The sequence below is a fragment of the Crotalus tigris genome, unplaced genomic scaffold (genome assembly GCF_016545835.1).
Source record: "Crotalus tigris isolate CLP2741 ecotype Arizona unplaced genomic scaffold, ASM1654583v1 scf7180000017551.9496454, whole genome shotgun sequence".
Lineage (NCBI taxonomy): Eukaryota > Metazoa > Chordata > Lepidosauria > Squamata > Viperidae > Crotalus > Crotalus tigris.
Window position 1 is genome coordinate 2,085,289 of NW_024096469.1, and position 23,267 is coordinate 2,108,555.

Genomic DNA, 23,267 nt, shown 5'->3' on the forward strand with positions numbered 1-23,267 from the left:
AGCTAGAGCACAAGATAATTATATTCTTCTGTTATTTTTTCAGCAGGATTTAATGCGAAAGAAAATGAGGGAAAGAAAAGAAGACTTCTTGGCAGGCAATCTATTTTTCTTTCTAGCTAGTAAGCTGTACCAGTTGAACCTGATTATAGCTAAGGGCAAACTAGACCTGACGTTCCTCATGTGGTTTGGTTTTGTATCGCTGATCTTTGCTGAACAAATTGCCAGAGTGGGACCACTATGCTTTGATGGCACTATATTGGAGGTAGAGGTACACTCTTAATTTTTGGACCAGTCATAGTTCCAACTACAATTTTGCCCTCCCTGATGACTGATCTCAGTGGGAGAAAGGGTCCCATAATGGCACTTTCCCACTCCAGCTTGTTTCAATGAAATTTTATTGTTTCTCTTAAAGTGTCTGGTCTACATTAAAGTGATTTTTTTTTTCTTGGAGAGGATCTGGAAATAACAAATCGATTCATGAATATTTCTTTGTTCCTGAAGCAACCAAGTAAATACTCCATGATTTGTCATATAATATTACCATAGTCAGTGGCAGCCAGGGCTCACTAAGGCTGCTGGAGCAAAAGGCATCTCATGCAAGCAAAACCAAGAGATTAAGCAGCAGGAAGAGCTGAAAAGACACAAATATCTCTCCACCCTTCTTTGTTGACACATTCCAAGGATACTTCATTAAAATGGATTACAATTACACAGTCCATAATTAAATAAAAGAATAGAATGAATAATAGCTACTCAACTCTACAAATGAGCATAGCTATGCTCTACAAATGAGCATAGCTGCAGCCATTTTTCCTACTCATTTTTGGTTGCCACATAGAATGAAGGGAGGGTGGTTGCCCAGGTGCTTCGCCAGTCTAAATAATCTTTTGTCCCATAGGAACCAATGTCATTGGCTGCTCCCGAGACTGCAGGCTGGGCGTTGCGTAAAAAGCCCGCCAAGAAGATGTATGGGAACGTAGTTGCTTGCATAGTTTTAGGGGTGGGATTTTTTAACTTTGTATTGGGGAATTGTTATGTGTTTCCAGCCTTGGTTTCACTTTTGACGTGCTGATAGTTTGTAACTAATAAACATGTTCTTTGAGGAATTTGCAAGTCTCGGAGTTCTGCTTTATTCGTCTCTGTCTGTTGCAACTGTGACAGTAGATTTGTGAAAAAGTGATTGATTTAAGAGCATAAGAATAGCTTGATGAATCTGGCAAAGGCTCATCTTAGTTCAGCATTTTGTACCAAGCTAGAATGTTCCTAAGCATGAGATGGAGAAAGGTCCCTCTACTGCTATTGTTCTGCTGCAACTGGTATTTGGAGGTTTTTACGTCAGACTGTTGCCATGTCATGCGATCAAACTCTCTGAGAAAGACAGTTATGCTTGGAATGGTCAATAGTAATAGGAATTGAGGCCACCCAAAAATATGGTGGCTAGACACCCACAAAGCCAACACCAGCCATAGCATAAAACAAGCAGAAAAAGATCAGAAAATAAGAAGAGAGCTAATGTATAAAATTGTCAATAACTGAAAATATAGTATCATCTTTATCTGAGATTCAATGGAAAATGGAAAGTAAAGCTGGAGGTCTTTCAAGTGGCAATTTGAAAGTGCTCACAAGTGTGTGGGAAAAAAAATAGCAGAAGAACTTGTCAGAGAGCGGGCCTGGGGACAAATTTTGAGTGTTGCTGCTCTTTTCCAATAGGGCATCTTCTGACTAGCAGAGAAAGCAAAGCAGGCACCTTTGCCTGGTCACTTGGACAATTACAAAACACACCACCACATAAGCTACAAATGGCTAAGGGGTGGCTTTGTGGAGTTAAATGTAGTTGTCATAAGGCTCTATTAGGCAAACAAAGTCATCCAGTGAATGGGCCAGAATACTAAAAGGATTATCTGTCACCTATCATCACCCTCATCATCATCTGGCGGTCAACGTAATAGAATGTGATTCTGGGTGATCTATGATAAAACCATAAAAAGAAACAATATTAAATCACCATGAAAAAACATTGATATTATTATTAAAAAGGCTAGGAGAGAGCATTGGATGATATAAATAGAGTATCCAACTCAACAGATCCCCATTTCCTTAAGACCCCTAGGACTGTTGACACAGCAACATATTGAGCGATTTCTAGAAGTATGCCAGAGAAAGGGACAATCTCACCTGGGATGGGGGAATGGTGTTCCACCGAGTGGATGCCATGGAAGAAAAGGCCTGCCTCCTTGGTGCCCCCCAGATATAACTCCTCAGTAGATGGGACCCACAATATAGCTCCTTTTCTGTGATAGAATGGGCAGATGTAATCGGGAAGAGGCAGTCCTTCACATAACCCAATCCCATGCTATGAAGGGCTAATATAAGGAAAGAAGCCATGTCAAAGCTGGAAAAGGTATAGATATTGCAAAAAGAGATGGGAAAATGCACAAGGGAAAGAAATAGATTCCAGGAAGGATATTTTTGCCCTTCGCAGGTGGGAAGGACTTAAATATTAGAGTCTATTCTCAAAAGTAAGCCAATTCCTATTAAGTTGCATCCCACAACAGAAGGTATGTAGCGCTTCTTTGTTTTTTAGATGATTAAGAACCAAATAACATCAGTGTGATCATCTTGTGTCAAAGGTTTAATCTTGCTACTTCTGATAATTGCAATGTCACTTCTAAACTACTGCTGAAATGCAAATCAAACGCTGGAGAGCTTCATCGCAAGGCATTAGGAAATGCTTGTGAAGTGTGCTGAATTATATTCAGTATAAAAATTAGAGTGAAACAGTAGGGTTCAAATTTACCCTTGGAGAGCTAATTTGTTTTCAGAATCATATTCCATTGTACAATCATGAAGGTCAGAATTAAGATTCCAGCTCACGTTCTTTAGAATGTCCATCTTAGAATACAAATCTGAACAAGAAATGTATCAAAAAAATAAATATAACTAACATTCGTAGAGCAAGGCTGAACAATTTTTAGGGGTGGGGGTGTTAAGATCTTCCATAAATGGTGGAGATATCACTTAGACAAGATTTTCTTTTTTTATTGATTTGGGTATTCTCTTTGTATTTTAAGATGTATCTTTCTTTGTATTTTTAAAATGATCTATCCAATAATTTACACAATAGTTTTACTATATTATATGTTTTGTAGAAAAACAGCAGAAAACAGATTTGTTGATGGAGGCTGAGTGGAAGTTAAAAGCACATAGGTGTTCATGGGGATCTGTATTACTCTGTATGAAAGCCATACAGAGTATTTATCTGTCAATTGTGCAGTTTTACTGTGACCTTAAGGATGTGCAATTGTTCCATAGGACATGGCTGAAGTTGATGATTGTATGGAAATTGCTGAAATCATGATGGAGTTTTATGAGTAATTCATTTCCATGGGTCCAGATGTTAAGAATATTATTATGGTTCTCAAGTAAAGGAAAGGCTCCAGAGTCAAGAGTTGAGAAAGCATGGCCATGAACACTCATAGAACTTTACAATATGGTTGATCTAGAACACATTCTTCACAGATATCCTAAACTGCATTTATTCTGATTAACTTGACAGAAAAGTTTAGCTCAGTGGTGGCGAACCTATGGCACGGTGCCAGAGGTGGCACTCAGAGCTCTCTCTGTGGGCATGCATGCTGTCGCCCCAGTCCTAGGCCTTCAGATGGGTTTTATAAAACCTTTCACTTTAGGCCTCTGCCGCTGTGTGCAAAAAAAAAAAAAAAAGGTTGAATCAATCAGTCAATTTCAACTTCTCGCAGGAAAAAAAGGATCTTGCAAAGTTGGAATTGATTGATTGAACTTTTTAGTCCCACCCAGTCTGCCATTACCACTGCAGCCATGCCCACCTGATGGGCCACACCCAGCCAATGGGCCACACCCAGCCAATGGGCCACACCCACTTGGCACCCGATGATGCATAAGTGGGTTTTGGGTTGCAGTTTGGGCACTCGGTCTCTAAAAGTTTCGCCATCACTGATTTAGCTGATAGAATGAAACCAAGCATTCAGGAGAGAGAACTATGCACCCAATAAGATCACCAGACAAATCAATAGAACCAGATCGACTGCTGGGAGGCTTTACTAAAAGATCACAAAAGGTGAACCCACTGTTATCACTAGAGCTTATTGCTCAAACTACTCAAATTAATTATTAATATTCCGTATATTGTATGATGACATTGTGGTTTCTCAGATATGGCTTCAAGGACTGTACTTGCATATAGATAACCATCCAACCTGAACCAGTTTTTCACAAGCAACAAACAAAGACAATACAATGATGCTAACATGGAAATCAGACACTGCAACAAACCCTGATGTCTATTTTGTATCCATATTTACATCAGTTGGACCATTCATTACCCCTGTCCCCAACCTTCACACATTCTTTCTCCAATGTGATATAGACCTTCATCCACCAGGCACACCCCTCTGGATTCTGCATAGAATAAATGGGACAAATTTTGTGCAAAATAATTAATGGTTGATATTAAGACTTAAACTGAGTAATATTAGAGCATTTCAATCTCAAGGTGCCCATCTTAGAAAAAGTGAGAGTTTAACAACATGACTGAGCAACAGATCACTGAACATGCAATATAATATAGGTTTCAGGCTATTGTAAAAGGTCTCAACAAACACGAGTTTTTAAACACTACAATTGTTAACTAATACTTCTACTGTATCTCACATGTAATCTGTATCTGCACACGCAACCCATCTTATCCGCTTCCAGCCTCATTGCAGTTTAAATTCTATAAGATCAATTTAGCATCTTGCACTTCTAAAATGAAGAGCTGCATATTAAATGTTCATGCTTTTTAATAATATTTGTTAGTGGGAAATGGTGCTCCTAGACTTCTTCTGATATTTGTAGATTCTTATGTATACCCAAAGGGGCATTAGGCTTTCGGTATTCACCCACAACAGAAGCAGATGTTCCCTGTTACATTCTGTTTGAATGCATGCTTGTTTCTGGTGATCTAATTTTCCAGTAAATAGAGATTTTTCTCTTCATTTTGCTTTATAACAACCACCACCATTATCACAAGGAAGGTGTTTGGGAATGTATGAGCAGGTATTTTAATTTTTTTCTTAAAAAGTGTAGCAACAACAGAGATATTTACACACATATATACAGATACAGACACACAGAGATACATTTAGACCAAGACCAAATCCTCTTGCTGGAGGGATGCAGTGTCCCTTTTTTGACATTCTGGTGACTAACACTTGAAAGCTACTCAAATAGCTCTCAAATATTAGGGCTTAGTGAGAAAGCATCAGTAACTCATTCTAGACCATTAACAAATCATCTCCTGAGCCACTAATAACCCCACAGCCATAATCAAATATACCATACCTGTACAAAATAATCTAGCAGTATAGGTAAAAGAAGGAGGAGAGAATTCTGTATCATAATTGGAAAAAAATGTTTCCTATGATTTGTATTTTTATTGTCCAAAATAAATGTACTTACAGTATTGATCAGATTCTTCTGTGTGGCCTTCTCATCTGCCTGCAGTGTTTCACGGAATAGCTTTTCCAATGAGTTGAGTATGCGGAGAGCAGCACGGTGTCTAACACTAACAGCCCAGAGTTGAAAAGCAAGGGTAGCTGGACTTGCAAACCGGAAAAGTTGTAATAAAATTTTAGTCCCACAATACCTGGACTGGACAAACTAGAATTTCAAGACAGCAGCCTCCTTGTCCTTTTACATATTTGCATAAGAGTGAAGAAAAATGGATGTCCAAAAAGAATGTTTGACAAACCATAGGTTACACTATGTAGTGCAACACCCAAGTTGTGTGGAGTTGATAAAGAAGGTCTTGAAATACTTGATACTTGAATGCAAACAAATGAAGTCCTGCAGAAGGTAGTGGAACAAAAGCCAGAGGTGATTAAGATCATGCCAGTCATTACGGCTCCGCATACATAAGGCTGATAAATATTAATTTTTTTCTCATGTGATTGCTACACACATTTTTTTCAGCAACAGCTATGCCTTTCACAATCCTTTCTTTAGATTAGTTTGTTTCACTGTTTCTTTAATTAGAAAGATATCTACTATCTACACACTTTTAAAAAAATTCCAAGTCTTTAACTTCCAGAGAATCAGCTCTACAATGAGATCATGAAAATAAGAGGAAACCAAAATGAAATGTGACAAGTGAGTTGTCTACATGTGTTATTAATTTAGATTTCAGTCCAAAATCCTCCATGATGTTACCAAGAAACCAGAAGCCTTATGAATGGTAAAATTTCCAAACACAATTAACAGACGTGTGGAACCAAAGCTAGCAAGACAGTAAAAATTTAAGAAATGGATGTTAAAGTGATGGAATGATTAATGGGCAGCATTGTCTTTATCTCAGATAGTCTACAACTGGAACTGGTGTATGAGGAAAGCAAAGCAGGGTGTGTTAGAAAGACCTAGTTACAAAAATCTGAGGAGACCTGCTACAGTAATAGATAGACTTGGCAAAATGATAGGGTTGCCAGGTCTGAGTTACGTATATCCAGATAGCCAAGAAATATCAGAAGAAATAACCTGTCTTTGCTGCCATCTGCCGATTTTCTGGATTTTTGCACCCTACTTCTAGCAGTCAGTGGAGAAGACATTGGAAATGCTGTGCCAAAAAGATACCAGCACTCGCTTCATTTCATGCCAATGAGGTCATGAGACTAGTCCCTGGGCAAATACTTGTTAGAATGTAATTATGGTGTGGTTGCATCAACTTATTCAGAGACCTTTGATTTTTAATATGTTGCTGAAGCACTGAACTCTGCATTGTATATACCCTGAATAAGTACCCAGAAGCTACCTTGGAGGCAACAGTAGGCAAATTTTTAGTTACACATTTTCACATTCTCAAACCCTCATACAGGAATTATTATTTTTATTACTTAAGATTTCTTTGCTTTGCTGCTCCCTGCTTTGGTATTTGACCTGCAGCAATGTAACAGATGTCTATTTTGTGGGTTTTAAAAATATTGATTACTTGTACTTTATGAATATATACTTATAATTTTAATTCATATGGTTTTGCTTGGGTAGTAGTTGCGGTGATATAGTTTTAAATACCTGTGCTTCTGTCTCATCTTTCTTCCTGCCAATATTCAAATTTGATGAATTAAAATATATTTTTAATCTTGAAAGCTGCAAATTTTTAAATTAAGAACTGCAAACTTTTTCATATATATTGGGATATTTTAATTTCGGTTGCCTCTAATGATTATTTAATTAATCCTGTGTAATAAGCTTATAAAATGCTTTGTGTGTACATGCATTAAAAGGGGTTACAAAACTTTTTCAGATTTCAAACAGCTGTTGGGGGCCGTGCTATCCCTCTATCCCTCTATGTCTGTCTGTCTGTCTGTCTGTCTGTCTGTCTGTCTGTCTGTCTGTCTGTCTGTCTGTCTATCTATCTATCTATCTATCTATCTATCTATCTATCTATCTATCTATCTATCTATCTATGCTTAAAGCTAGATAGCTAATATGATCACTCTCCAGACGTGCAATGTACTGTGTAATTACAATTTGGCAAGAACATTTGAAGAACCCTGCAGGCCACATCAAAGACTTCCCAGAGTCTCAATTTGTGTGCCTCTGGAATAAAACTCTCCAGCTTCTCCTTCCAGCTCTCTGGCTTTGGAAATGAACTGTCTGAAATTAGAGCAATACATCTTCATCCTGTTAATCGTGTGTTCAGTGTATATGGAGGCAGTCTGCATAGCATGTGCAATCACCACACCATAAAAATGATGTGATATGACTGTGTAAATATGATTTAAAAAAAAGGAATTAAAAAAACGTCAACAAAGAAAAATATGAAATTAAATTTATGGTGATGACCATGATCTTATATGGTTTTAAATAGGAGAATTAGATTAATTTATGGTAAATGAGCCTGTCTGTAGCTGCTAATCATAATGTCTATATTCTGCTTCCAGTATGAAATATAGCTGGTTTCTACAAGTCACTTTTTCAAAATAAGATGGCTATTGCTTTTCACAGGCATCTGGTCAGTTACCTAAGACTTTGTACCTTGAATAGTTATATACAAGAAATAATGTTGCTAGTGTAATGCAAACGTTGATGCAGGGATCTCTTTTGCAGCTGACTGTCTAAATGTGCTTGAAGATGACCACTGTAGGAAACAGAACATTAAAGAACCTATCTCTTTGAACTTGCTATTACAGGCTGTCAGGTCAACAGAATGACAAAGGAAAGAAGACACGTGGCATCAAAATGGAGACTCAAATATCACATGCAATCTAATGTATAATGAATAATTAATAATAATAATAACAATAACAATAAGAATAATAAAGTTGGAAGGGACCTTGGAGGTCATCTAGTCCAATCCCCGCTCAGGCAGGAAACCCTATACCATTTCAGACAAATGGCTGTCCAGTCTCCTCTTAAAAACTTCCAGTGTTGGAGCATTCACCGCTTCTGGAGGCAGGTTGTTCCACTGATTAATTATTCTAACTGTCAAGAAATTTCTCCTTAGTTCTAGGTTGCTTCTCTCCTTGATTAGTTTCCATCCATTGCTTCTTGTCTTGCCTTCAGGTGCTCTGGAAAATAGCTTGACTCCCTCTTCTTTGTGTCAGGCCCTGAGATATGGGAACACTGCTATCATGTCCTTCTCTTCATTAAACTAGACATATCCAATTCCAGCAACTGTTCTTCAGTCCCCTAATCATCTTGGTTGCTCTTCTCTGTACTCTTTCTAGAGTCTCAACATCTTTTTTCACATTGTGGTGACCAAAACTTGATGCAGTAGTTCAAGTGTGGCCTTACCGAGGCATTGTAAAGTGGTATTAACACTTCACGTGATCTTGATTCTATCCCTCTGTTAATGCAGTCTAGCACTGTGTTGGCCTTTTTGGCAGCTGCAGCACACTGCTGGCTCATATTTAGGTGATCGTCCACTAGGACTCTGAGAACCCTCTCACAGTTACTACTATTGAGCAAGGTACCCCCTATACTATACCTGTACATTTGGTTTTTCTTGCCTAATGCACAGGTATAGTATAGGTGGTACCTTGCTCAATTATTATTATATACATAAAATATTCACAGTTGTCTGGAGCTAAGCATTTATGAATAAATGAATGAATGAATGAATGAATAAATGAATGAATGAATAAATGAATAAAGCAAATATGCTTGGCTTCATAGGAGGCAGGGAGTATGTGCTTCAACTCTAATCTAGTTGAGTATTGGGTACAAAAGTTTCTGGAATCTATTTCTATCTATTCTTTTTGGATTTCATTATACACTTTCCTGTTTCCTTTCCTCCTCTTTCCTCCACATCAAAAGGCTTTGTGCTACATTGCTTAGGAAGAGGGAACATTTGGCCCATATTTGTTGTGTCTATGATGCATATTTATTTTGATGGTAAAATTCATAACTTGCAAGCAATCAACTCTGCAGAGTTGATCCTGGAATCCTTAGATGGTTCTTATGATCTGGCCAATAGAGTTAAATGAACAAGAGGGCCAGCAATGACTTTGCAGGCAATTAGGGTTTCTTTTGGAATAACGTCACCTCAGATAAATTCCAGTCAGAAACTTATTGATCACAATTTATAACCTATTGAAATGTAATTCTAATCTGGAAAATGCTATTAAGGCCTAAAAGATGACTGGAATTAAGAGAAAAGAAACAAAATGTCTTGCAGGGAATAAGAATTCTGCTTCAATTTAGCAAACTTATATGGAGTAATCTGGGGGAAAAAGCTTTTCACTGACATCATTTGCTGATATTTGAGAATCACATGTTCCTTTATAGAAAAGGGAAATATAATATAACTTCATAAAATGAATAAAAGAAGCATTAGAAAATACTGCTGTGGGGATAGCACCATATGTGTTACATAAACCATTCTATTTATTATTATTGCTTAGTGAAAAAGCTATTATGGCATGATCTTTTAACATATTGAGATGATCCCAACACAATTACACAGTGGAATAAGAGACATTTCTGAGAAGACACAGCAGATTTATTTATCATTACCCCAAGGCTTTAGGATATTACCTAGCAGGTTTGCTCCTATTTGTGAGAATTGGTTGTTGAATTTTATGCAAATTAGATCTAAGCCAAAACATACATTTTTCTTGCTCTGCCTGGACAAGGCAACCTTCTGGCATAGAAAAAATGGAAAGCCTGGAGCAGAAGTGAGAAAGATTAGGCTTTCCATAATTATACTGTATCTCACGATATTTATTATATTTCTTGAAATAATGCAAGGTTTTTTTTGGTGCATCGATGTCCCAGTTATTAACTACTTTCATATTTCTCATTTTGAAAGGCTAACATGATGAGGTATGACAGAATTGTTCATTGCTAATTTAAATAATCCTGTACATAAACCACATTACAAGAAAACAAAATATTGCAACAAAACAGGCCTGGTTACTACATTCATCTCATAGCAAAGTCAGTTGTATACTTTTCCTGCCTCCAATATACAGATAGAAATGGAAGAGGTAACAATTTTAAAATCTCATTTAAAATGGCAGGCAACGGATTGAAAAGGAAAATAAAAAACAGAGTACAAATGGTTATTAATTCTGTTTCTGAAGCAAGTTGAATACAAAGGGCTTCACTAAGTTTCATTTTGAAAAATGCATTATATCTCCCAATCTGATTGCTTTTTTTGTAAACATTTTATTAATTTTCTATTTTTACAATCATAAATACTTAATAAACAACGTGTTGCATGGTAATTCAGTGGTACATATTAACTTTCTCAGTCTAGTAAGGCCACACTTGGAATACTGCATCCAGTTTTGGTCACTACGATGTAAAAAAGATGCTGAGACTCTGGAAAGAGTACAGAGAAGAGCAACAAAGATGATTAGGGGACTGGAGGCTAAAACATATAAGGAACGGTTGCTGGAATTGGGTATGCCTAGTTTAACGAAGAGAAGGATGAGGGGAGACATGATGGCAGTGTTCCAATATCTCAGGGGCTGCCACAAGAAGAGGGAGTCAAGCTATTCTCCAAGGTGCCTGAAGGCAGGATGAGAAGCAACGGATGGAGGCTGATCAAGGAGAGAAGCAATTTAGAACTAAGGACAAACTTCCTGACAGTTAGAACAATTAACCAAGGAAACAACCTGCCTCCAGAAGCGGTGAATGCTCCAACACTGGAAGTTTTTAAGAAGAGACTGGACAGCCATTTGTCTGAAATGGTGTAGGGTTCCTGCCTGAGCAGGTGGTTGGACTCAATGACCTCCAAGGTCCCTTCCAACTTATTATTATTATTATTATTATTATTATTATTATTATTATTATTATTATTATTATTATTTCCAATACTACACCATCCAGTGCTTCTTTGATCCTCTTTTCTTCCAGTGGTAAACATTTTTCCACACTGGACAAATACAATTCTTGTTACTGTTAATACATATACAATTCAATATAGACATCTTTATCATATTTTACTGGTATTATACATAATATCAATAATGTCAGTTTATAATATCTTTTCTAGCCAAACATATCTCAATTGCATTTGCACTTAAAATCCATTTGTTTAATCAGTATCCTGTTTTTCTCACTTTTTTTTTTAAAAAAAATTCCCATCAAAGTTCAAAATATCTCTTATCGCTTATAATTTTCTCATAATATATTATATTTGGGTAACCCAAAGCTTCCCTTATTCAAACCCTTTTAGAATTTTCCCATCTCATTACAAAATATAGTATTCTAGTTAGAAATCCTATCCTTCTAGTTATAATAATACTTTTATTTCTAAGAGTTATCTATTCCCTTTTGCCATATTCAAACATTTGTTTAATAATATAATATCCTGTCTCCATCACTTATAGTTTTCTCATAATAAATTATATTTGGGTAACCAAAAGTTTCCCTTATTCAGACTCTCTTGGCATTTTCATATTTCCCTTCTCATACTAAAATATACTATTCTAGTTGTATATCCTATCTTGTCATACTTATAGTATAGTAATACTTTTATTTCTAACAATTATCTATTCTCTTAGCCATTTTCAAACATCTATTTAATAATATAATGTCCCATCTAATGGGTCAAAACCTCTATTTTCTTCAGTCTTACTCTGGCTTTCTTCCTTTGCCAACTAACTTTCCAAGTCAATGCATTTGAGTCCTCAAGTAGTTCTTCCCCTATTTTTGTGCATATTATTTGAAGTAAGAAAGATAATTTGATTAAAGTATTTTTGGAAGAACACTCATCCCATTTATATTCATTAAACAGCCTCCCTCCTTCTCCAATTTTCCACGATTCTCCTGATAGATTTATCTTCTGTTCAATCAGCTCTTCTTCTTTATCTTCAAATGTGTTCTGAGATCCTGACAAGTAAGATATCTTTTCCATTTCCAGTATTATCACTGCATCTTCTAATTCTTTGTTTGTCTGAGTCTGTCTGTTAATTTCTTCCTTTAGGTCCTCCATTTTTGGATCTCCTTCCTCTAATTTTCCTTCTATTTTCTGGGTTACTGGTTCCTTCTTTGTAGTCATTTTCTGAATTTGTAAGTTTAGGTTATCTTTTATCTCCTTTGTGTAACTTTTAGTCTCATCATGAGCTAAGACAATTATCTCTTGTATTGATTTCAACATAGAAAAAATTTCTTTCTTAGATTCATCAACATTTGCTTGTTGGTATGTGAAGGTGAGGGTTTTGGAGGCAAATGTTACAGATGGTTTTTTTTTTACCATTTAAGACTTAGCGTGGAACATCCATGTTGTTTTTGTATGTGGTCTTTATAGAACAATCTATTTTGAGATTTAAAAAGTTTAAGTTAATTGTCATTTGAACTCCAAATTATTCAGCCTGCCTGTCAATCCATCCTTATGCCCCCCCCCCTAAACAAATATAAGCAAAGTTCAGGTTTTTCTTGCCAATGAAAAACATATCCTTTCTATCCAGTGAGAAAAGAAACAATTAAAAGTTATTCATCAATCAAAAGTTTATAATCCAAAGTGTTCCATCATCTCGAACAGTCATGTCTGTTTCTTCTACAGGGTAATAGTTCCATGACACACCTCTTAAAGTCAGTTAGTTTTTATATTCAAAATCCAAGCAGGCCAATTTCAAAATAGTTTACCATCTCTGCCATGCAGATAAGCAGCCCAAGAGTTTTTTTCCCTTCTCCAGCTGCAATCTTCAAAAGTGAAAGTTTCCAAGGATAAATTTCCTTTAAGCATAATAAATTGTACTGCCATGGTTCACCATTAGATGTCATTAATGCCTTCTTCCAGCTTTAAACTTATATTGCAAGCTTTTCAAGACTCTTTCTAAAAAAAAGTCTCAAAAGCACTTTTAGCCCTCAAATTTCAAGGCTATATATCTACATTGATTCCAAATTAATCTTATAATTTTCCCCCAAGCAGTTAATTCATTTCTTTTTTTTTCTGAGGGAATGGGACAGAAATTCCCTTTCCCTCTGTTATTGGGGAGGATTCTTTGCTTTGGGCAGTTGTTTCCAGGAAAAAGTTTTAAAGTTAAAAGAGAGGATAGAGACTCACCCAGTTTCATCCACATTGTTCTAAAGTTGCTCATTAGTGCTTATTTCCTTCGATTGTCAGCAGCTTCTGACTGGCTACACGAATGTAGTCTTTCCCCTGCCAGTTTGGAGGGCTTTGTTGAATCAAACGGAAGGGCTGCCACCCCTCTGCGATCAGCGAAGGTCCCCTCCTTCTTCATCACCTCTCTGGGGTGACTTTCAACCCTTTTTAAGGCCCCCAGCAGGGCAAAATCAAATGCAGAAGACAGAGACCCATCTTCTGTGTCTGTTATGCCACGATGTCAGACTGGAAGTCCAATCTGATTGCTTTCGTTTGACCTTGAAGGGTTAGAAGAGGCAGAAATGTATCTCCAAAAACTCAAAGGGCAAAGACTGCTTGAATCTGAATGCAGCTGTAACACAGCAAGGTGATGGGTGGACTGAATGGAGGCCTATCATTATTAACTACATGGAGCTACAATAATCAAGTGTAAAAATAGATCTAAAGAGTGACTAAATAATTGCACTTTACTCAAGCCTTTTGGTAGCAGCTTCCTGAATATTTAAAAGTTCTCTATGTGATCACCATAGTCAAGTGCCTGAAAATTAGCAATTCATATATGGCATGTAGCTCCCTGTAGCATTAGAATTAAGGTATGCCAATCACAGATTGCTACACCATACAGGGAACTAAATATGGATTCCATAGGCATATCCTGAGATCAAAGAGAAACTAAATCTTCCCTTACTATGTTGGGCAAATGGATCTATCTGGACAATCCTTTTCCAGCTTGCCTTCCTCTGATATGTCAGGGATATGGCTTTTTAAATTCCCAATTTTGTTTTGTTTCATTGAATTTAGAGTTTAGCACATTGTATTATTTTTGTAAATGATTACTGGCTTTTTTTTTTTTACTTCTCTCACCTTGCTTTGAAGTGATGTTTACTGCTTCTCCTTAGTTTCACTAATCATTCCATGTGATTCAAAATAGCCACGACACGATGGATTTACTGATGATATTTACTGATACCAAGATATGAAAGGTATTATAGTTTGCTCCTGCAGATTGGCATAGTTGAACTCCCTAGCTTGTCCTGGCCACCAACTCTTCTTCACTTATTTTAAAAAGCCAAAATATTGAATTTGATCTTTTGAATCAATTAAGAAAATAGGTAAATAAATGGAGCAAAGACCAGTTTCATATAATGGAATGAACGAGAAGTAAATAAATACATAAATAAATAGCAGTGTTCAACATTCATTCCTCATCTTCTTTATTTTTGCATGGCTCATTGTAATTCTAAGAAGTACATCGGAAGTCCATACATTTCCAAATAGTTGAACTATGCAAAGCCCAGAAATTGGCAACAGGTTAGATCTTTAATTAGTTATATTTGAAATACAGTTATCCAGATATAAATGCAGTGTCATAATTTGGATGATCACCAAGTTGTGCAGAGATGAATAGAATAGAACAGAATAGAACAGAACAGAACAGAACAGAATAGAATAGAATAGAGCTGGAAGGGTCTTTGGGGGTCTTCTAGTACAGCCCCCTGCTGAAGCAGGAGAACCTATACCGTTTCAGACAAATAGTTGTCCAGTCTCTTCTTAAAAACTTCCAGTGTTGGAGCATTCTCAACTTCTGGAGGCAGGATGTTCCACTGATTAATTGTTTTAACTGTCAGGAAATTTCTCCTTAGCTCTAGGTTGCTTCTCTCTTTGATTAGTTTCCATCCATTGCTTCTTGTCTTGCCTTCAGGTGTATATTCCTTTGCAATTATCAATACTCTCCATCATTTGAATATTGCCTGTAATATATACCAGAAAAAATGAGTGGTATATAACTTCCAGGTAATTGGCTTAGCTGGAGGCTCTCATGAATACTTAAATCCAGCCTACAGCAGAAAGGTTTTTGTGGCGCAACCTGAATATACTCAAAGCCATGGTTGCTTCATAATTTGTGCTAAAAATACCAACTGTCATAATGATGGGTATCATGATTTTTTTTTGCCTCTCCCAAATAATAAGATTGTGTTCAGAATGCACAGAGTTAAGAAACTAAATATAGACAGGTTTTTTTTTCAAAAAATCAAAATGAAAATGGCAAATCTAACTCACACGAGCAATGCATCATGATCCACAGTTAGAAAGCAAATTTTATTAAGAATTGGCTGACTTTGGGCTCACAGGTTTGCTTTTGGTTCCTCACCCCCAATTCTACAGAATAAAGGGCAGCACCTAGCAAACCATTGATTGCAAAAAACTTTAAAAATGGTTAGACCTGGTTAGTGTTTAAAGGAAAAGAAAATCACAGAGCATTTGGTAAGCAGATATGGGAACTGGGAAACCCCCCCCCCCACAAACAACCCTTCCCCCCACCTCCAAAACCCAACCACTTCTGTATTATTGCTAAGAAAATGATATAAAGGCTTCCAAGAAATTTGAGTTTATTGTGAAGGAGAATTACATGAAAGCCTATCATTTAAATGTTTTATACATCCAATTCATTTTTAAATGGAAAAATAGCATCTGCAGTGTGAAGGAGTCAAAGAACAAGAGGATGTCACATAACACAGATTTTTACAGTGCCATCCTTCAGGATATAGTTAAGACAGAAATGGGAACAGATGAGAACATCATAAATATGCTACAAGAAAAGTGCCTAATTGGAAGATAAGGAAAGTGCATTAGGACAGCAAAATGAAAGCGCTCATAAAATCAGCACCTTTGACAACGAAAGAATAGTTAGAAAAGAAAGGTGGCAGCAGAGGGCAATGGCAATTTCCAATTTTCTGCATATGGAAACAGTATTTAAATATAATTTCTAAAGTCTCTTTACTTAAAAGATTTCCAAAGAGAGCTTAATTCAACCATGTCTATATTGCCATTTCTCATATGCATATAGGATTAATTAGTTTCACATGAATCTAAGGAAAACTGCAACTACTAGCTAGTTCAAAATGTAGTTTCTATATTGTAAAACGCAGATCCCCTCCTTAAAGATCTTTCTGTTTTAACAGAAGCTTTCACAAATGTAAACAGATTAAAAATATTTTTATTTGTCTACCTAAGGAAACAAAATTTGTCGGAAATACACAGGAATAAATTGGAGTATGTCAACTGATATCACCTAATTTCTAATATGTTCTATATGCTAAAGAGGAAATTTATCATTTTCTTCTTCAAACTGGCATGAAACCATTGATAATTCTTAAGAAAAAGTAAAAAAATGTCAAGACATATATTAAAACATGTTATTATGATTAAAAATTTGCCATCCGTCTTCCTAACTTAATCTCCACGTCAGCTTCCAGGTCATAGACAAGGGTATTCAAAAAGAACCAATCAAATGCTCCATAGTCTCTCATTGGGTGTACCTGCCCCTAAGTTCTGTTGTTTCTTTAACTGCTGATTTTTGTTTGTGTGATTAACAACTCATGTGTGGAATCAAGACCAGAGGCACTTCTCTATTTGAAAGCATTTAAATGAATGATAGAATTCAGCATAGGATGTTTGCTAGGCAAAGTTCACTTGCAGAGAAAAAATACAAAAAGAAATAAATAAAAAGCCTTGCAAAGAATGTTATTACTGAAGGGCAGGCAATGGGCAACTGATTAGCAAAACTGAGCACAGCAGCAGCACATGGAGTCAACAACTTTTAATCTCTTGCAGGCTTTTACTCACTCAGGCTTCACATATGACCATGCTGGAAACCAATTTAAATTACACTTTAGGGACAACTTAGAAACCATATTAGCATTTTGGGGTTGGTAGTATAATTGCAACGGGAATGTAGACATTAGATCTAGATGTTTGGATAAATTCTGTGTGCAAATCTTGATTCCATCTGATATCCACGTGCAGGTTAACGAAAGAAACTTGCTATTGAGTCCTATGGAAGTGATGGCATTATTATTATTTTTTTTTTGCTTTTTAGTTTGTTTTATTTTCAATTTGCTTTGAATATATTTACAATTGCCTCACCTATTCATCAAAAATATGTTTCCTGATGGAGAAATAATCTGCACTTGTCATCCTAAATATCTTTTACCTTCCCAAAGGGTGTTTTATATTTCCTTTGTGTATTTCAGCTGAACTATTTTGAAATTTAATTTTCTACCAATTGTATAAAGGAAGTTGGAAGAACTTTTTCCCCCTAGTAATCGTTACCATTTGAAAAGAACATTCTTTTAAAATGATGATCTTAATTTTCTACAGCCACACAATTTAAGTTTTTTTTTCACAAAGAAAAGATATGATACATTCATCTCTGCCATTACTTCATTCAGTTATTGTTGTCTTCAGAAATCTTGGCGATACAGAAGTTCCTGTGGTTACCTTCATGTAGAAGTACATAACAAGAAGAATATGGCTATTCCATATAGATACAAAATGATTTACCTCTCTTTGTAAAAATAATAAGAGGTGAAAATCTGAACTGGGAACTTCTCTGACTACTAGATAATTACAACTGCCAAAATTCCTATCTGTCCAACATATGTATGTATGTACGGTATGTTTTTGTGTACACACATACATGATTATCATTTAAGACATCTTATATTTCTGAATAACTAAATGTTTTGAGGTACACAATGCATACTATAATTAACACATCTATTTATTATGCACATAATTCTGTATTCTTTGTCGAAATACAGAAATTCTATAGATGGACTCTATTTCTATAGTTCAAATCTTTGAAATAGCTTATTTATTGATTTTAATATGTAGCCAAAGGGACCCACAGTTACTAATTACCTTTCAATGGATTGAAAAGTCTTTGCCAACAATGTATTTGCTAATAATTTGCTGTCATACTGGAATGAATGAGGTCCCACTGAGAACTGCTTAGAGTTCATAATGTTGCAGTATTTCTTTTTACTAGCATATTATGGTTGAAGACTACCAGATACTAGGAAGAACATTGTGGGAAATGGGAATAAAGAAAATAAAACAATTCATACATTAACAATGTGGATCAATATGAGGATACTCTTAAAATATAGAAAGGATTAAGTCCCACAATCTCATAGAGCAGTGTTTCCCAAACTTGACAATTTTAAGGCATGTGGACTTCAACTCCCAGAATTCTGGGAGTTGAAGTCCACATACCTTAAAATTGTCAAGTTTGGGAAACACTGTCATAGAGATTAAAAAAAAGCTAGGGCTAATCTCAGATGTTACCATATCTATCATTTTTGGTGGTCATCCTTTCTTAACAGGTATGCTAATCTCTCAGATAATCTCAGGTAATTCAGAAAATATGAAGAAGCACCCCCTCTTCTAGTGTGTCTCAGAGTAAAAATGAAGCCAGTGACAACCCCCCCCAAAACCTTAAATTTATGAATCCTTGAAAATGTCAGAATTCTTATTTCATCCAAATAAAACAGGCTATAATAAGGCCTGCCTATTTTGAAGAGCAGCATGAGAAATGAATAAATTAGAAAGCTGTAAATCAGCAGGTACAGAAAGGCTTCTTTAAGTGGAAGTGTTGATGTTTCTTAAGAAATTGAAAAGTCAACTGAGGAAGGAGATAGTTAAGAAGGAGCTTTTGGCTAAGGCAGGATCCAAAAAAAGACAATGATGAAATATGTGTTATAAGAACATAATGCAAATTCTATGATTTACATATAAGATTTACATGAACTTCTAGATACAAACATATAAGGGTAATATTTACACTGGAACATTATCATATGTTACAATGTCATTTTTTTCTGTCATTGTGGCTAACTGTAGAAGCCTATGTTTGCTGAAACAAGTTTGAAACATATTAGTTGAAAGCAAAACAGGGTTCACTTCCAAAATCATCTGAAGGCTAAAGATTTTGAGAAGGCATAAAAAGAAAATGCTTCCCATGTCATCCTTGAGGTGTTAGAAGAATGTGCTTATTTTCATCTGGAAACTATTGAAGAATACTAAGTTTAAGAGACAGGAAGCACACTGGGAATTGCTGTCATGGATAAGGGATTTTCATCATAATCTGATTTGCAAAGTGGAAAGCTACCTAGGCCAAATCTGAGCTGTATCTCTAGATCCTTTTTTAAAGTTGCTAACAAGTTTTTTTCAAATTTATTTAGTACAATTCTGAAAGTATATGCGGTTATCTGAATTGGAAAAGGAGCTTCATTAGAAGGATCATTGGTTTGTTCTAGAATAGTAATTCAACCTTTTTGTGCCTAGTGTTATTTTCCAGATTTTTAAAGATCTCAAATTTAACTAATGCAATTAGCCATGATTTTTTTCATCATTTCATCAAGTAATAAGACGTGAAATATGTGATACGGAGTTTCTCCCTGTAATTACTACTGTTAGAAGAGGAAAATCATGGAGCATTCACTCAAATGTTTAGCAGACATCTTCCTTCTTGGTATTTATCTTCATTAAAAAAATACGTAAATAAACTCACTTACAATCTGCTCTTTGTATATGGATGAGTAGACACAAGGCCATGGATTGTTTTATTCAAAGAGGGGAGCATATTTAATTATGTTTTTTATTTGGATATCACTTCTGGATTTTTTGCTTGTGTTGAAAAAAAATGAAACTTTGACTTTGGTTTTGCCAATTAGATAGATTTGTTGTTGTAGAAATGGCTAGAATAGAAATGTACTTTTATATTAATGTGTAAAAGTAAAAAGTTGAGGCTGGAATGTTGTTATCCTGTACTGTGCTAAAAAGAGTCAGAAGTCAACACTTTTTTCTTTCTTCCCTTATACCTCATATTGTCTTTCCCCATCTCTTTTTCTTTCCCTTAATTTTAAAAAGATTTAAAAATTGAGATAATAATACTGAATGACTTTGATGCCCCCCCCATACATTTAAATTTGCTTGACTTTGGTTGTTTGTTACATTGACTAATTTAGTTGGGCGTCCATTTAAGTTAATTATGAGATTACCCTTTGTTCATAATAGATTAGGATGAATTAATTACAAGAATGCTCATTAAAAGCATGTCTGCTGGATCAGCATATTAGAACTACACAGCAGGGAGAATAGGTTTGGTGTATTGTTACATTAAAGGTAAGCTCCCATTATGGTCAAAGTCATCTAGGTGAATTGGAACTGTGGAAGTTACAGGAATTAAAATATCTTTTGACCTTCAGAATTTGGACTACCTTTCTGAGTGCTGAGGCCGTAAATTTAACTGCACCCAAATATTGTAACGGCCTAAACTTAGATTTAACTGAATTAATTAGTTTCAGAAAAGTCATCTCCAACAGATGATAGTGAATACTCAATGTTCTTGCATAGATACATGTCACTGAAGAGAGAGCATGATATTTGCTTTGATCATTGAAAAAGAGCAGTGCTTTTTGTCCTTTTGTAATGTGCCTGCAATTGTCTATCTCTATTTCTAAATCCTAAGCATTATGGAATAGAGATCTGTTCCCACATTCTTTATAAAATGTCATATACATGCACGATGCAGGAGTAATAATAACTAATGAGAAGTAGGAACTCTGAAATCAAATTCTCTTATTCCTCTAGGAGAAATATCAGTCACAGATACATTTGCACAGGTATGGTAAGAACATTAAGACTAATTCTCACTCTTACCTTATACTACCTATTATAAGAAAACTGGATTGGACTTTGGATGGAATACATTATAGTAATGTGGACAACATGTTGATGTGTGTAATTTAAAATAGAAGATTGGTAACAAAACAACAGGACATTTCTTAGCAATTAGGGATGTGTTGTGCTTTTAAAAAAAGTACATAAATATGGGTGGTGATGGGAACATTATGACTGCATGAATAAAGTTCTGAGCAAAATAAACACAGGAGAGCTAAATATGGAAACTGGCTCAAAGAGTTAAGGAACAATAACAATAATAATGCTCAGAGTCCATGAAAAGTTGGGCACTATACAAATTTAAATCATCATCATCTGAAATTGTTTGATTCCAGACCTAGGGTATAGCTTGGAAATATCCTTACAATGATAATTGATGTAAGTCACCAAAAATCCACAAATATTGCTTATGCAAATTGTTAGTTTGTGGGACCCCCTGTAGTAACTCAGCACTTTTTCTTTGTCAGTTTATTGATTAGTCAGCTGATCAAATCAAGACACAACCCAACATCAACTAACAAAAAGATCAAGTAGGATGGAAGATGAGATTAAATTAAAAGAAAAAACTTTGATTTTAAATCTTACAGATGAGAAGGTTAAAGAATCTATAAAACTGCTTAAATCACAATTTAATATGTTGATGGCTGATCAAACTGCAACTAATTTATTGTATATGAAACAAAATACATTTTGCAATGCTAATAAACCAGGGAGATGGTTGGCTTACCAACTGAGAAAGAAACAGAGACAGAGAATTATAGATAAAATAAATTATAATGGTAAACTGGTATACCAGAAGGAGTTGATTAAGAAATCTTTTTTAGATTATTATCAAAAATTATATAAGAGTACTAAAGTACAGGTTTTAGATATAGATAATTATCTAAATGAAGCCAACTTCCCTAAATTAACAGAAGATCAGAAACAAGAAATTAATAGTTTGATTACTAGTGAGGAAATTGAGACGGTGATTAAAGAATTAAAATTAGGTAAAGCACCGGGTACGGATGGCTTGACATCTATTTATTATAAAACTTTGGTACAAGAGATGATTCAACCTTTAAGTGAGCTCTTTAATAACATATTACAGGGTTTAGAGATCCCTCTGTCATGGGGTAGAGCTTTTATATCTCTAATTCCAAAAGAAGATCAAGACCTTACTTTACCAAAGAATTATAGACCTATATCTCTCTTAAATGTAGATTATAAGATTTTTGCAAAAATTTTAGCTAATAGGCTTATGAGGGTTTTGCATCATGTTATACATACAGACCAAACGGGTTTTATAACTGGAAGGCATATGAAGAATAATGTCAGACAAATTATCAATTTATTAGAATATTTAGATAAAAATAATCAAGTTTCTGCAGGATTGATATTTCTAGATGCTGAAAAAGCTTTTGACCAATTGAATTGGCAATTTATGTTAAGATTAATTGAGAAAATGAATTTTGGAGAAAAATTTTTACAAGCTCTTGGTGTTATTTACCAAAAACAAACGGCACAACTTATAGTTAATGGGGGTTTGTCAGAGGTGTTTACAATAGAGAAGGGGAGTAGACAGGGTTGTCCACTGTCACCGTTGCTGTTTGTTTTAACTTTGGAAATATTGCTGATTAAAATTCGAGAATCATAGCAAATAAAAGGGATAGAAGTTAATAAAAAAGAATATAAATTAAGGGCCTTCGCGGATGACTTGGTGGTTACCTTATCCCAACCTATTTATTCTGTAATAGAACTACTACAATTGATACATCAATACGGACGGGTTTCGGGTTTTAAAATTAATAATAATAAGACTAAAATATTGCCCAGAAATATGACTAATCTGGATAAACAGATTTTGGTTAACCTTACAGATTTTGAGGTTGTTAATAAGGTGAAATACTTGGGGGTTATTTTATCTGTTTCTAATGCAAAATTGTATAAAAATAATTATGAAAGGTTGTGGGTCAATATACAAAGAGATTTGAAAAATTGGGAGAAGTTGCAATTATCTCTTTTGGGAAGAATTGCGGCGATTAAAATGAATGTTTTGCCAAAGTTTCTTTTTTTATTTCAAATGATACCTATTTTAAAGAATGAGGTTAATTTAGATGAATGGCAGAAAGGTATTAATAAATTTATCTGGGCAGGGAAAAAACCAAGAGTAAAACTTAAAATTATACAA

The 23,267-nt window shown here is 35.3% G+C and overlaps 1 protein-coding gene across 3 annotated transcripts in view; it reads right to left on the reverse strand.

Annotated features, from left to right (window-relative positions):
• ATP10B (ATPase phospholipid transporting 10B (putative)) overlaps window positions 1-5,616 on the reverse strand; it is a 144,775-nt gene extending 139,159 nt beyond the window's left edge. For 2 of the 3 annotated variants that reach the window (XM_039343568.1, XM_039343550.1), the window contains exon 1: window positions 5,479-5,615. The gene's annotated coding sequence lies outside the window, so the exon portion shown is untranslated. Of the gene's footprint in view, window positions 1-5,478 lie in introns of all 3 variants that reach the window. The other variant, XM_039343575.1, reaches the window with a different exon arrangement.
• Window positions 5,617-23,267: the final 17,651 nt, after the last annotated feature.